This window comes from Dermochelys coriacea, chromosome 5 (assembly GCF_009764565.3).
Source record: "Dermochelys coriacea isolate rDerCor1 chromosome 5, rDerCor1.pri.v4, whole genome shotgun sequence".
In the NCBI taxonomy this organism is placed as follows: domain Eukaryota; kingdom Metazoa; phylum Chordata; order Testudines; family Dermochelyidae; genus Dermochelys; species Dermochelys coriacea.
Window position 1 is genome coordinate 70,835,565 of NC_050072.1, and position 14,850 is coordinate 70,850,414.

Sequence of the window (14,850 nt, forward strand, 5' to 3'; positions counted from 1 at the left end):
CCCAAGGGGAATCTTCCCTCCCTTGTGCTGCACCACCGTTACCCCCTCGAGTCCCTGAGCCATCGCCTCTGCCCCCTGACACAACCCCTGCTAGCCAGCCCCCGGATGATGCCATGGAGGGCTGGGCCCTAGTCCAGGGGAAGCGGGGCAAGCGGAAGGCTCGAGCTCCGCTCCTCCCATCTGATGCGGAGGCCCCCCGGAAGACCAGGAAGGGGGGCACCGATGCCGAGCCTTCCGCTCTACCCACGGGTGTGTTCCACCCACCAGAGCCGGCTGGGGAAGACGTGGCAGCACTGGAAGGCGGTATCTCCCCTCCACGGGAGTCCCTCCCCTCCAAGACCCCCGAGGCACCATCTGAAATCCCAGTGTGCCCCGAAGTAACCATCGCGTCAGGTGCCGGCGGGGAGAATCCTGGGGTAGCGGAAAATAATTTCCCCTCTATATATGAGGAGATCGAGGCCCTGGGTCTGACCCCGGTCACCCAGGGGGAGGACGATCCTATGCCAGCGGGCCTCGATCTGGGCGACTTCTTTCCAGCCCCCCTTTCCCCATACTCCCTCCCCCTAACCGTTGCTTCTGCTCCCACCTCCGAGGAGCCCCTGGACTCCTCCATCAACCCGGCTGCAGAAGGCACCCTGCTGAGAGCCACCGAGCCAGTTGAGGCGACGGCCAGTGCCACGCGGCTGGAACCTGAGTCACCAGGGGCATCCCTCGCTGGTGAGGAGCATTCGACCTCCTTTCCGGGAGAGGACCCTACAGAAGAAAGTCCACCTCCTGATGCCGTGGCTGCCAAATCCACCAGACAGCTTGCGCCCGGCATCGGTGAGAGCCCTCTCTCGACCCAGACTCTCACCTCTACCCCTGCCCCTGCCCTTCTCCCGCACACCTCCCGAGATATTATTGCCACCCCTGGGACAGTCTCCTTCCCCTTTCCAACAGATGACTCCCAGGGAATGGCCTTTGTGTTTGCCCGTCCCGACCCACCAGGGGCTGCTATCCTCCCTCCGCCGCCCCCTATCGCCCCAGCATTCAGGTCAACCCATCAAGAGCCCCGTCGGGGGTCCGCACCCTGTCTGCCCGTCACGCTGGGCCAGGGGGCTGTACCAAGGGCCCCATCGGGAAGCAACCAGACCATAACCCCAGCCCCCCATGCGCTGCGAGAGGAGTTGCGGGAGTTCCTAGAAGACGTCCGTGGCTCCCGCAACAAAGTCCAGCTTGCCCTCCAGCGATGGGGGGACTTTAATCAAATCCTCCGGGCCGCAAGGGCCCTCATGGGGGAGGGGAAAAGGACCGGGAGACAGGGCGCCGCGGCCTACCAGCGGGTCCGCCACTTCCGTGACTCCTTACTCACCTACGGGGTGGGTCACGGACTGCTACGCGGCCCGCCGGGAGCCACGAGCATCCCTGCCGGCGAGGATCCCCCCCAGCCCTCCTCATGGCACCCTTTACCATCGCAACATTGAACACCCGTGGCTGTAAGATGGGTCTCCGCAGGTCCCAGGTGCTCTCCTTCCTTCGAGAGGGGAGGTACTCTGTGGTTTTCCTGCAGGAGACCCATACGGATCCGACCGTCGAAGAGAGCTGGCGGCTGGATTGGGGGGACAGGGTCTACTTTAGCCACCTCACAGTTCATACGGGTGGAGTGGCGACCCTGTTCTCCCCCGACCTACGGCCCGAGGTGCTGGGGGTCGCCGAGGCTGTGCCGGGTCGCCTGCTGCACCTCCAGGTCCACATGGAGGGGCTCGTAATCAACCTCGTCAACATCTATGCCCCAGCAGCGAGCCCGGAGCGGCTGCAATTCTATCAGCAGGCATCCGCCTTCCTCGGCACCTTGGATCCTCAGGAGTGCCTGGTCCTGGGAGGGGACTTTAACATCCCCCTTGAGGAACGGGACCGCTCGGGGACCGAGAAGAGCCCGGCCGCCGTCGCCGTCCTCCAGGAGATAGTCGAACACCACTCCCTGGTAGACGTCTGGCGCGACCACCACCCGGATGACACTTCCACGTTCACCTTTGTCCGGGTGGAGGCCCATCGGTCGCGCCACTCCCGGTTGGACCGCATTTATTTATCACGCTTTCATCTTACACGAGCCCACTCCTCCAGCATCCGGCCGGCCCCTTTTTCGGACCATCACATAGCCACCGTGACAGCCTCCCTCTGCGCGGAGAGGCCGGGGCCGGCCTATTGGCATTTTAACAACAGCTTGCTGGAGGATGCGGGCTTCGTGGCGTCCTTCCGGGAGTTCTGGCTGGCCTGGCGAGGGCAGCGGCGTGCCTTTCCCTCGGCACGGCGGTGGTGGGACGTAGGGAAGGTGCGCGCCCGGCTCTTCTGCCGTGACTACACCCGGGGCACCAGCCGACGGAGGGATGCAGCGATAGAGCAGTTGGAACGGGAGGTCTTAGAGCTGGAGAGGCGTCTGGCCGCCAGCCCCGAGGATCCACCCCTCTGCGGAGCGTGCCGGGAGAAGCGGGAGGAGCTCCGGAGCCTCGAGGACCATCGGGCCCGGGGTGCCTTTGTTCGATCCCGCATCCGTCTCCTTCGGGAGATGGATTGCGGCTCCCGCTTCTTCTACGCCCTGGAAAAAAAGAGGGGGGCTAAGAAACATATCATATGCCTACTGACTGAGGATGGCACCCCCCTCACGGATCCGGTGGAGATGTGCGAGAGGGCGAGAGCCTTCTACGCAAGCCTTTTCTCCCCGGAGCCAACCGATCCTAACGCTTGCAGAGTGCTGTGGGAGGAGCTCCCGACGGTCAACGTGGGCGACCGAGACCGGCTAGAGCTGCCTCTCACTCTGGCCGAGTTCTCGGAAGCCCTCCGTCGCATGCCCACCAATAAATCTCCGGGCATGGACGGGCTGACCGTGGAGTTCTACCGCGTGTTCTGGGATGTCCTGGGCCCAGACCTAGTCACCGTCTGGGCCGAGTCTTTGCAGAGCGGGGTCCTCCCTCTTTCGTGCAGGCGAGCCGTGCTCGCCTTATTGCCGAAGAAGGGGGACCTCCGCGATTTACGAAATTGGCGTCCCGTCTCGCTCCTCAGCACGGACTACAAAATCGTGGCAAAAGCCATCTCCCTGAGGCTAGGGTCCGTGCTGGCGGACGTGGTCCACCCAGACCAGACCTACACCGTCCCGGGCCGCAGTATCTTCGACAACCTCTATCTGGTCCGGGACCTATTAGAACTTGGGTGTAGGGATGGTCTGTCGTTCGCCCTCCTGTCCTTAGATCAAGAGAAGGCGTTCGACAGGATGGATCACGGGTATCTCCTGAGCACTCTGCAGGCATTTGGCTTCGGACCCAGATTTGTGAACTTTCTCCGGGTGCTGTACGCTTCCGCAGAGTGTCTGGTAAGACTCAACTGGACCCTGACCGAACCGGTCAACTTCGGGCGAGGAGTACGGCAGGGGTGCCCCCTCTCAGGCCAGCTGTACGTTCTGGCGATCGAGCCCTTCTTCTGTCTCCTCCGAAGGAGGTTGACAGGGTTGGTGCTGAGGGAGCCGGAGCTGCGGCTGGTCCTGTCGGCGTACGCTGATGACGTGCTCCTCATGGTCCAGGACCCGGGCGACTTGGTGCGAGTGGAGGCTTGCCAGGCCATCTATTCAGCAGCCTCCTCCGCGCGGGTCAACTGGGTCAAGAGCTCTGGCTTGGTGGTAGGGGACTGGCGGCAGGCGAGCCCCCGCCCACCCGCGCTTCAAGCCATCCGGTGGAGCACGGGTCCGCTGCTCTATCTGGGCGTTTACCTTTCTGCCACGCATCCCTCTCCGCCGGAGAACTGGCAGAATTTAGAGGGCGGGGTGATAGAGCGGCTCCGGAAATGGACAGGACTGCTCCGGTGTCTCTCCCTTCGAGGGAGAGCGTTAGTGCTTAATCAACTAGTCCTGTCCATGCTTTGGTACCGGCTCAACACCCTGGTCCCAGCCCCGGCTTTCCTGACCAACCTGCGGACATCGATTCTGGAGTTCTTTTGGTCAGGACTGCACTGGGTCCCTGCAGGGGTTCTCCATCTACCTGTGGAGGAGGGAGGGCAGGGCCTCAAATGTCTGCTTACTCAGGTCCATGTCTTCCGCCTCCAGACCCTGCAGAGGCTCCTTTATGGTGCAGGTAGTCCGGCGTGGAGCATACTGGCGCACGCCTTCCTGCGCCGCTTCCGAGGGCTCCGATACGACCGGCAGCTCCTTTATCTCCATCCGAGAGGTCTTCCGCGAGACCTCTCCGGGCTGCCGGTCTTCTACCAGGACCTCCTCCGGACCTGGAAACTCTTTACAACGAGCAGGTCCGTGGCGGCCACCGAGGGGGCAGATCTCCTCGCGGAGCCCCTGCTACACAACCCCCAGCTCCGTTTGCAGGTGGCGGAGTCCCGCTCGGTGCGCCAGAGGTTGGTCCTGGCAGAGGTCACAAGAGTCGGAGACCTCCTGGACTATGACCGGGGAGACTGGCTGGATCCCCTAACCTTCGCTCAGCGCATGGGGCTTTCCAGACCTTGTACTCCCCGATGCATACTTCAGGAGGTGAAGGCCGCTTTGCCGCCCGCTGCTCGGGTTTATCTCGACCGGGTCCTGCACGAGGGCACGCCCCGCCCACCCACTACCCCAGGCCCGCCGGACCTTTTAATTGGACCCCTCCCCCGTGGACCCAACCGATCCCTTCACCCCTTCACTAGAAGCCGGCTGCACAAGATGCAGCCGGTCTGTTTTCAAACCGCGCCAAGAAAACATCTCTACACACTCGTGCTCCACACCCTTCACGCCCGCACCCTCGTGTCCCGCCCCGATACAAAATGGCGGGACCTCCTGCCACCTTTGGAGGGTGCAGAGCCCCGGTGGGGCAGCCTATATTCCATCTTAGTCCCAAAGCCCGCCGGGGATGTCAGTTGGCGGCTCCTTCACGGAGCCGTGAGCACGGGCGTGTACTTGGCGCGGTTCACCACAATCCCAGACACCTGCCCCTTTTGCGGCGTGAGGGATACCCTGGCACATGTCTACCTGGAGTGTGCCAGGCTGCAGCCCCTATTCCGGCTCCTCACCAATATCTTATTACGTTTTTGGTTGCACTTCTCCCCTCACCTTCTCATTTATGCACTCCCTATCCGTGGCCCCACAAAGTCCCGGGATCTCCTGGTCAACCTCCTCCTGGCCCTAGCTAAAATGGCCATCTACAAAACCAGAGTGAGGAGGTTGGCCGATGGAGTCTCCTGTGACTGTGGGGCCTATTTCCGATCCTCGGTCCGTTCACGTATCCGGGCAGAGTTCCTCTGGGCGGCGTCCTCTGACTCCCTTGACACCTTTGAGGAGCAGTGGGCTCTGTCCGGGGTTCTCTGCTCGGTGTCCCCGTCCGGTTCCCTTCTTTTGACCCTTTGACCGCACTCCTGTCCCTGTTATTTTATTAGTTGTCCCCCGGAATTTTTTGGGTATCTACGTCCTGTGGATCCCCCTTTTAGGCTGGGGGGGACCCTTTAGCAGTGGACGGGCTTCGCCCGCCCACTTCCCGGATCCCAATAAGACTGCTCTCCCATAGCCTTCTAGCTTGGAGGGAGGTGGGAAGCCGCTCCTCCTGCTGCTGCTAGGCCCTAAGCTCTCCCTGCTGCTCCAGCTGCTCCCCTGGCTGGGCCAGACACCCCCCACTTCTCTGCTACTTGGCTGCTGGACCCCCCACTCTCAGGTGCTGCTACTGCTCCAACTGCAGCCCCGGGGGGGGGGCTGCTAGCCCACTACCCAGAGAGGAAGAGTGGGAACCCCAGCCACTGCTGTTGTGGATACCACCACCACCATCACCTGAGAGGGGTCCTTTCTGCCTGCCTGGACGACCACCTGGAGTTCCTGGAGCTGCTGCTGCTGCAGAGGCCGCTGCCTGGAGCTGCTGAAGCCCAAGGAGGAGAAGAAGAGGATCATCTGCCAGTGGGGCAGCACCTAGAGACTTTGCAGACCACCGTGGAGGGGGCCTTAAGACTGAGTAATTTTCAAACTGTGCTCTTGTGGTGGGGGTCTTGACTGTGTTTCCAGGGACACCGGGGGTGTGGCGTGGAGCTGCCCCCCGATCGATCTGTGTGTCCCCCCCAACCCCCACCACTATTACCACCACCGCTGCCCCCTCCACCACCCCCACTGGCTGTATACCATCTGCCTCAGCTCCTGCCTCTGGACTCAGCTGCTTGCTTGGCTTGCCACGCCCTATTTCCACCCTTTGGGCCAGAAGCAGCAGCAAGCTAAAAAAGACTTGTGCAAGTGCACATGGGCACATGTGCCCCCCCTGGACTGCCTACCCCCCAGCTTTGCCCTTTACTACCTGCCCCATTTGCCACTTGCTTTGCCTCCTCTTTTGCTCCAGCCCCCCTTACTAGCTTCAGTTTGTTTGCCTGCCCCGCCCATTTCCTTCTGCAGCCTTTGTTTGTTTGCCCCGCCCCAGCCTCTGAAGCTAGCCCCTTGGTTTCCCTGTTCTACCCCCAGACCGCTTAGCCCCTCGCTCCGTGTGCCCATGCCCCCTCCCAGGCGCTTGTGCAATTCCCCATTTTAGTTGCAACCCTCTTCACTGCACCTTCAATGTTGTTGAATCCCCCCCCATAGTGCACCAAGAGGAGCCGGAATTCCACCTTGTGTCGGTGACTGACCCCTAACCCCTGATTGCCCCCCGTTCAGCCCACCCCTTTTGGCGCCCTCCTCCCCTGCCTGCAGCCTAGCAGGGAGGAGTGGTCGACCTGTTTCCCCTCTCCCCTCCTCCTTTTGGTATCCCCCTTGCCTCCTTGCTCATGATGGCGGGGGATGAGACGGGTGAGACCTCTCCAGTAGCCCGAGCTCTCCCTCCCCCGCCTGCCCCTCCGTCACCCCCCCAAGCTTCTACGTCCGCTGCCAAACCATCTGCCATCGCCCCCGCTGGGGCACCAGCAGCGACGGGCACCGGGGTGACCTCCACTGCTGCCATGTCTATCACTCCCTCAGATTTGGGGGGAGTCCTCCCAGCCGGCGGGAAGGGCCAGGGGAAGAAGAAGGGGAAGGGCCCCGCTAAAAAGACCAGGCCCTCCATGGCAGGGGCTGCCGCCAATGCCCCGACCCCATCTCCAGCTGGGGCGCCCCTCCCCGCTGTTCCCTCCACCAGCTCTGCAAGTGTCCCTCCCCCGGCCCCCAGAGCATACGCCCAGGTGGCGGCAGCCCCCCCGCCTGCCGCTACATCATTTCTCCAGCCCACCACCTCCGCTACCATCTATAGCAGCCGGGGCCCCTTTCCCACCATGACCAGGAAGCACGGCGTCCGTTGCCTCCTGGTGCCCGCCTCACCCCACGTGGATACCTATGTGCGGGCGTTGGCGAGGGTGGTGGGGCCCACGGCCATTGTGGCGGCCTCCAAAATGTATGGCAAGGTCATCTTCTTCCTAGCATCGGAGGCCGCCGCCCAGGAGGCGGTGGAGAAGGGCCTGGCGGTGGGGGGCGTGTTCGTCCCCTTAGAGCCACTAGAGGACCTGGGCGTCCGCCTGGTCCTGACCTCCGTCCCTCCCTTTCTGCCCAATGCCGCCCTGTTACCCACCCTTTCTACCTTGGGAAAGCCCATCTCTGTCATCAGCCCTCTCCCGTTGGGCTGCAAAGACCCCGCCCTCCGTCACGTCCTCTCGTTCCGCCGGCAAGTGCAGCTTCAACTGCTGCCGGCGGCGCGCGACGGAGAGGCACTGGAAGGGTCCTTCCTAGTCCCCTACCAGGGGGCCCGTTACAGGGTGCATTATTCCACCGGGGAGGCCCGGTGCTACCTCTGCCGGGCGATGGGGCACGTCCGGAGGGACTGCCCCCTGGCCCGGGAAGAAAGGCCATCCAGGACACCCGAGCCCCGGCAGGACACCGGCCCCGTCATCGCCGACGCCCCTGGCTGCCCGGCGCCCGAAACCGCCCCTCCTCCTTCCCAGTCCACCATTGCTCCCGCTCAGGCCCAAGGGGCACCTCCCCCACTATGCTCAGACGAGCGGGAGAACCCCGCCCCCGCTGTTTGCAATCTGGTGGGGCCTGTGGAGGAGGGTGCGACAGGGACACCGCCCTGCATGGGAGAGGGCCCGCCCCAAGGGGAATCTTCCCTCCCTTGTGCTGCCCCACCGTCACCCCCTCGAGTCCCTGAGCCATCGCCTCTGCCCCCTGACACAACCCCTGCTAGCCAGCTCCCGGATGATGCCATGGAGGGCTGGGCCCTAGTCCAGGGGAAGCGGGGCAAGCGGAAGGCTCGAGCTCCGCTCCTCCCATGTGACCCGGAGGCCCCCCGGAAGACCAGGAAGGGGGGCACCGATGCCGAGCCTTCCGCTCTACCCACGGGTGTGTTCCATCCACCAGAGCCGGCTGGGGAAGACGTGGCAGCACTGGAAGGCGGTATCTCCCCTCCACGGGAGTCCCTCCCCTCCAAGACCCCCGAGGCACCATCTGAAATCCCAGTGTGCCCCGAAGTAACCATCGCGTCAGGTGCCGGCGGGGAGAATCCCGGGGTAGCGGAAAACAATTTCCCATCTATATTTGAGGGGATCGAGGCCCTGGGTCTGACCCCGGTCACCCAGGGGGAGGACGATCCTATGCCAGCGGGCCTCGATCTGGGCGACTTCTTTCCAGCCCCCCTTTCCCCATACTCCCTCCCCCTAACCGTTGTTTCTGCTCCCACCTCCGAGGAGCCCCTGGACTCCTCCATCAACCCGGCTGCAGAGGGCACCCCGCTGAGAGCCGCCGAGCCAGTTGAGGCAACGGCCAGTGCCACACGGCTGGAACCTGAGCCACCAGGGGCATCCCTCGCTGGTGAGGAGCATTCGACCTCCTTTCCGGGAGAGGACCCTACAGAAGAAAGTCCACCTCCTGATGCCGTGGCTGCCAAATCCACCAGAGAGGTTGCGCCCGGCATCAGTGAGAGCCCTCTCCCGACCCAGACTCTCACCTCTCCCCCTGCCCCTGCCCTTATCCCGCCCACCTCCCGAGATATCATTGCCACCCCTGGGACTGTCTCCCTCCCCTTTCCAACAGATGACTCCCAGGGAATGGCCTTTGTGTTTGCCCGTCCCGACCCACCAGGAGCTGCTATCCTCCCCCCGCCGCCCCCTATCGCCCCAGCATTCAGGTCAACCCATCAGGAGCCCCGTCGGGGATCCGCACCCTGTCTGCCTGTCTCGCTGGGCCAGGGGGTTGTACCAAGGGCCCCATCGGGGAGCAACCAGACCATAACCCCAGCCCCCCATGCGCTGCGAGAGGAGTTGCGGGAGTTCCTAGAAGACGTCCGTGGCTCCCGCAACAAAGTCCAGCTTGCCCTCCAACGATGGGGGGACTTTAATCAAATCCTCCGGGCCGCAAGGGCCCTCATGGGGGAGGGGAAAAGGACCGGGAGACAGGGCGCCGCGGCCTACCAGCGGGTCCGCCACTTCCGTGACTCCTTACTCACCTACGGGGTGGGTCACGGACTGCTGCGCGGCCCGCCGGGAGCCACCAGCATCCCTGCCGGCGAGGATCCCCCCCAGCCCTCCTCATGGCACCCTTTACCATCGCAACATTGAACACCCGTGGCTGTAGGATAGGTCTCCGCAGGTCCCAGGTGCTCTCCTTCCTTCGAGAGGGGAGGTACTCTGTAGTTTTCCTGCAGGAGACCCATACGGATCCGACTGCCGAAGACAGCTGGCGGCTGGATTGGGGGGGCAGGGTCTACTTTAGCCACCTCACAGTTTGTACAGCTGGAGTGGTGACCATGTTCTCCCCCGACCTACGGCCCGAGGTGCTGGGGGTCGCCGAGGCTGTGCCGGGTCGCCTGCTGCACCTCCGGGTCCGCATGGAGGGGCTCGTAGTCAACCTCGTCAACATCTATGCCCCAGCAGCGAGCCCAGAGCGGCTGCAATTCTATCAGCAGGCATCCGCCTTCCTCGGCACCTTGGATCCTCAGGAGTGCCTGGTCCTGGGAGGGGACTTTAACATCCCCCTTGAGGAACGGGACCGCTCGGGAACCGAGCAGAGCCCGGCCGCCGTCGCCGTCCTCCAGGAGATAGTCGAACACCACTCCCTGGTGGACGTCTGGCGCCACCACCACCCGGATGACACTTCCACGTTCACCTTTGTCCGGGTGGAGGCCCATCGGTCGCGCCACTCCCGGTTGGACCGCATTTATTTATCACGCTTTCATCTTACACGAGCCCACTCCTCCAGCATCCGGCCGGCCCCATTTTCTGACCATCACATAGCCACCGTGACAGCCTCCCTCTGCGCGGAGAGGCCGGGGCCGGCCTATTGGCATTTTAACAACAGCTTGCTGGAGGATGCGGGTTTCGTGGCGTCCTTCCGGGAGTTCTGGCTGGCCTGGCGAGGGCAGCGGCGTGCCTTTCCCTCGGCACGGCGGTGGTGGGACGTAGGGAAGGTGCGCGCCCAGCTCTTCTGCCGTGACTACACCCGGGGCACCAGCCGACGGAGGGATGCAGCGATAGAGCAGTTGGAACGGGAGGTCTTAGAGCTGGAGAGGCGTCTGGCCGCCAGCCTCGAGGATCCACCCCTCTGCGGAGCGTGCCGGGAGAAGCGGGAGGAGCTCCGGAGCCTCGAGGACCATCGGGCCCGTGGTGCCTTTGTTCGATCCCGCATCCGTCTCTTTCGGGAGATGGATTGCGGCTCCCGCTTCTTCTACGCCCTGGAAAAAAAGAGGGGGGCTAAGAAACATATCATCTGCCTACTGGCAGAAGATGGCACCCCCCTCACGGATCCGGTGGAGATGTGCGAGAGGGCGAGAGCCTTCTACGCAAGCCTTTTCTCCCCGGAGCCGACCGATCCTAACGCTTGCAGAGTGCTGTGGGAGGAGCTCCCGACGGTCAGCGTGGGCGACCGAGACCGGCTAGAGCTGCCTCTCACTCTGGCCGAGTTCTCGGAAGCCCTCCGTCGCATGCCCACTAATAAATCTCCGGGCATGGACGGGCTGACCGTGGAGTTCTACCGCGTGTTCTGGGACGTCCTGGGCCCAGACCTAGTCACCGTCTGGGCCGAGTCTTTGCAGAGCGGGGTCCTCCCTCTTTCGTGCAGGCGAGCCGTGCTGGCCTTATTGTCGAAGAAGGGGGACCTCCGCGATTTACGAAATTGGCGTCCCGTCTCGCTCCTCAGCACGGACTACAAAATCGTGGCAAAAGCCATCTCCCTGAGGCTAGGGTCCGTGCTGGCGGACGTGGTCCACCCAGACCAGATCTACACCGTCCCAGGCCGCAGCATCTTCGACAACCTCTATCTGGTCCGGGACCTATTGGAACTTGGGTGTAGGGATGGTCTGTCGTTCGCCCTCCTGTCCTTAGATCAGGAGAAGGCGTTCGACAGGATGGATCACGGGTATCTCCTGAGCACTCTGCAGGCGTTTGGCTTCGGACCCAGGTTTGTGAACTTTCTCCGGGTGCTGTACGCTTCCACAGAGTGTCTGGTAAGGCTCAACTGGACCCTGACCGAACCGGTCAACTTCGGGCGAGGAGTACGGCAGGGGTGCCCCCTCTCAGGCCAGCTGTACGTTCTGGCGATCGAGCCCTTCTTCTGTCTCCTCCGAAGGAGGTTGACAGGGTTGGTGCTGAGGGAGCCGGAGCTGCGGCTGGTCCTGTCGGCGTACGCTGATGACGTGCTCCTCATGGTCCAGGACCCGGGCGACTTGGTGCGAGTGGAGGCTTGCCAGGCCATCTATTCAGCAGCCTCCTCTGCACGGGTCAACTGGGTCAAGAGCTCTGGCTTGGTGGTAGGGGACTGGCGGCAGGCTAGCTCCCTCCCACCCGCGCTTCAAGCCATCCGGTGGAGCACGGGTCCGCTGCTCTATCTGGGCGTTTACCTTTCTGCCACGCATCCCTCTCCGCCGGAGAACTGGCAGAATTTAGAGGGCGGGGTGATAGAGCGGCTGCGGAAATGGACAGGACTACTCCGGTGCCTCTCCCTTCGAGGGAGAGCGTTAGTGCTTAATCAACTAGTCCTGTCCATGCTTTGGTACCGGCTCAACACCCTGGTCCCGGCCCCGGCTTTCCTGACCAACCTGCGGACATCGATTCTGGAGTTCTTTTGGTCAGGACTGCACTGGGTCCCTGCAGGGGTTCTCCATCTACCTGTGGAGGAGGGAGGGCAGGGCCTAAAATGTCTGCTTACTCAGGTCCATGTCTTCCGCCTCCAGACCCTGCAGAGGCTCCTTTATGGTGCAGGTAGTCCGGCGTAGAGCATACTGGCGCACGCCTTCCTGTGCCGCTTCCGAGGGCTCCGATACGACCGGCAGCTCCTTTATCTCCATCCGAGAGGTCTTCCGTGAGACCTCTCCGGGCTGCCGGTCTTCTACCAGGACCTCCTCCGGACCTGGAAACTCTTTACAACGAGCAGGTCCGTGGCGGCCACCGAGGGGGCAGATCTCCTCGCGGAGCCCCTGCTACACAACCCCCAGCTCCGTGTGCAGGTTGCGGAGTCCCGCTCGGTGCGCCAGAGTTTGGTCCTGGCAGAGGTCACAAGAGTCGGAGACCTCCTGGACTATGACCGGGGAGACTGGCTGGATCCCCTAACCTTCGCTCAGCGCATGCGGCTTTCCAGACCTTGTACTCCCCAGCGCATACTTCAGGAGGTGAAGGCCGCTTTGCCACCCGCTGCTCAGGTTTATCTCGACCGGGTCCTGCACGAGGGCACGCCCCGCCCACCCACTACCCCAGGCCCACCGGACCTTTTAATTGGACCCCTGCCCCGTGGACCCAAGCGATCCCTTCACCTCTTCACTTGAAGTCGGCTGCACGAGATGCAGCCGGTCTGCTTTCAAACCACGCCAAGAAAACATCTCTACACGCTCGTTCTCCACACCCTTCACGCCTGCACCCTCGTGTCCCGCCCCGATACAAAATGGCGGGACCTCCTGCCACCTTTGGAGGGTGAGGAGCCCCGGTGGGCCAGCCTATATTCTACCTTAGTCCCAAGGCCCGCCGGGGATGGCAGTTGGCGGCTCCTTCACGGAGCCGTGAGCACGGGTGTGTACTTGGCGTGGTTCACTTCAATCCCAGACACCTGCCCCTTTTGCGGCATGAGGGATACCCTGGCACATGTATACCTGGAGTGTGCCAGACTGCAGCCCCTATTCCGGCTCCTCACCAATATTTTATTACGGTTTTGGTTGCACTTCTCCCCTCACCTTCTCATTTATGCACTCCCTATACGTGGCCCCACAGTCACGGGATCTCCTGGTCTACTTTCTCCTGGCCCTAGCTAAAATGGCCATCTACAAAACCAGAGTGAGGAGGTTGGCCGATGGAGTCTCCTGTGCCTGTGGGGCCTATTTCCGATCCTCGGTCCGTTCATGTATCCGGGCAGAGTTCCTCTGGGCGGCGTCCTCTGACTCCCTTGACGCCTTTGAGGAGCAGTGGGCGCTGTCCGGGGTTCTCTGCTTGGTGTCCCCATCCGGTTCCCTTCATTTGACCTTTTGACTGCACTCCTGTCCCTGTTATTTCATTAGTTGTCCCCCAGAATTTTTTGGGTATCTAGGTCCTGTCGATCCCCCTTTAAGGCTGGGGGGATCCTTTAGCGGTGGATGGGCTTCGCCCGCCCACTTCCTGGATCCCAATAAGACTACTTTTCTATAGCCATCTGGCCTTGCCCCGTCACAGTTGGCTAAAGTATAAGCAGGATGGAAAATGGTAAATAATTTCCATGACAAATTTTGAAAGAGCGAAAAAAGAAATGGATTGTTTTTTTCAATATATTTTGCAGAACATTTTAGAGTTTTTGACAAACTAAAAACAAACTAACTTTTTGGATTTTCATAGAAAAGCTGGAAAAATTAGACTAAAATTAAACATTTTGTTTAAAGAAAAGGGCAATTTTCGTTTCAGTGGGATGTTTTTGACCATCTCACCTTAGTTCCTGGTCCCTGTGTATTAGTACAGATGCAATCACAGCCAACTCTCCCACATAGACAAAACAGGTAATCACCTAGCATAGCAAAATATGGGCTACATGGGAGATAATTCATACTAAGAAAGCAGGACAAACAGCAAGTTATATCAAGTGCCTATACACAAATGCAAAAAGCCTGGGAAAGAAGCAGGGAGAACTGGAAGTCCTTGCACAGTCAAGGAATTATGATGTGATTGGAATAACAGAGACTTGGTGGGATAACTCACATGACTGGAGAACTGTCAAGGATGGATATAAACTGTTCAGGAAGGACAGACAGGGCAGAAAAGGTGGGGGAGTTGCATTATATGTAAGAGAGCAGTATGACTGCTCAGAACTCTGGTATGAAACTGCAGAAAAACCTGAGAGTCTCTGGACTAAGTTTAGAAGTGTGAGCAACAAGGGTGATGTCATGGTGGGAGTATGTTATAGACCATCGGACCAGGGGGATGAGGTGGACAAGGCTTTCTTCTGGCAACTCACGGAAGTTTCTAGATTGCAGGCCCTGGTTCTCATGGGAGACTTCAATCACCCTGATATCTGCTGGGCGAGCAATACAGCAGTGCACAGACAATCCAGAAAGTTTTGGAAAGTTGGAAAGTGTAGGGGACAATTTCCTGGTGCAAGTACTGGAGGAACCAACTAGAGGCAGAGCTTTTCTTGACCTGCTGCTCACAAACCGGGAAGAATTAGTAGGGAAAGGAAAAGTGGATGGGAACCTGGGAGGCAGTGACCATGAGATGGTCGAGTTCAGGATCCTGTCACAAAGAAGAAAGGAGAGCAGCAGAATATGGACTCTGGACTTCAGAAAAGCAGACTTTGACAACCTCAGGGAACTGATGGCAGGATCCCCTGGAAGAAAAACATGAGCGGGAAAGAAGTCCAGGAGAGCTGGCTGTATTTTAAAGAATCCTTATTGAGGTTACAGGGACAAACCATCCCGATGTGTAGAAAGAATAGTAAATATGGCAGGCGACCAGCTTGGCTTAACACTG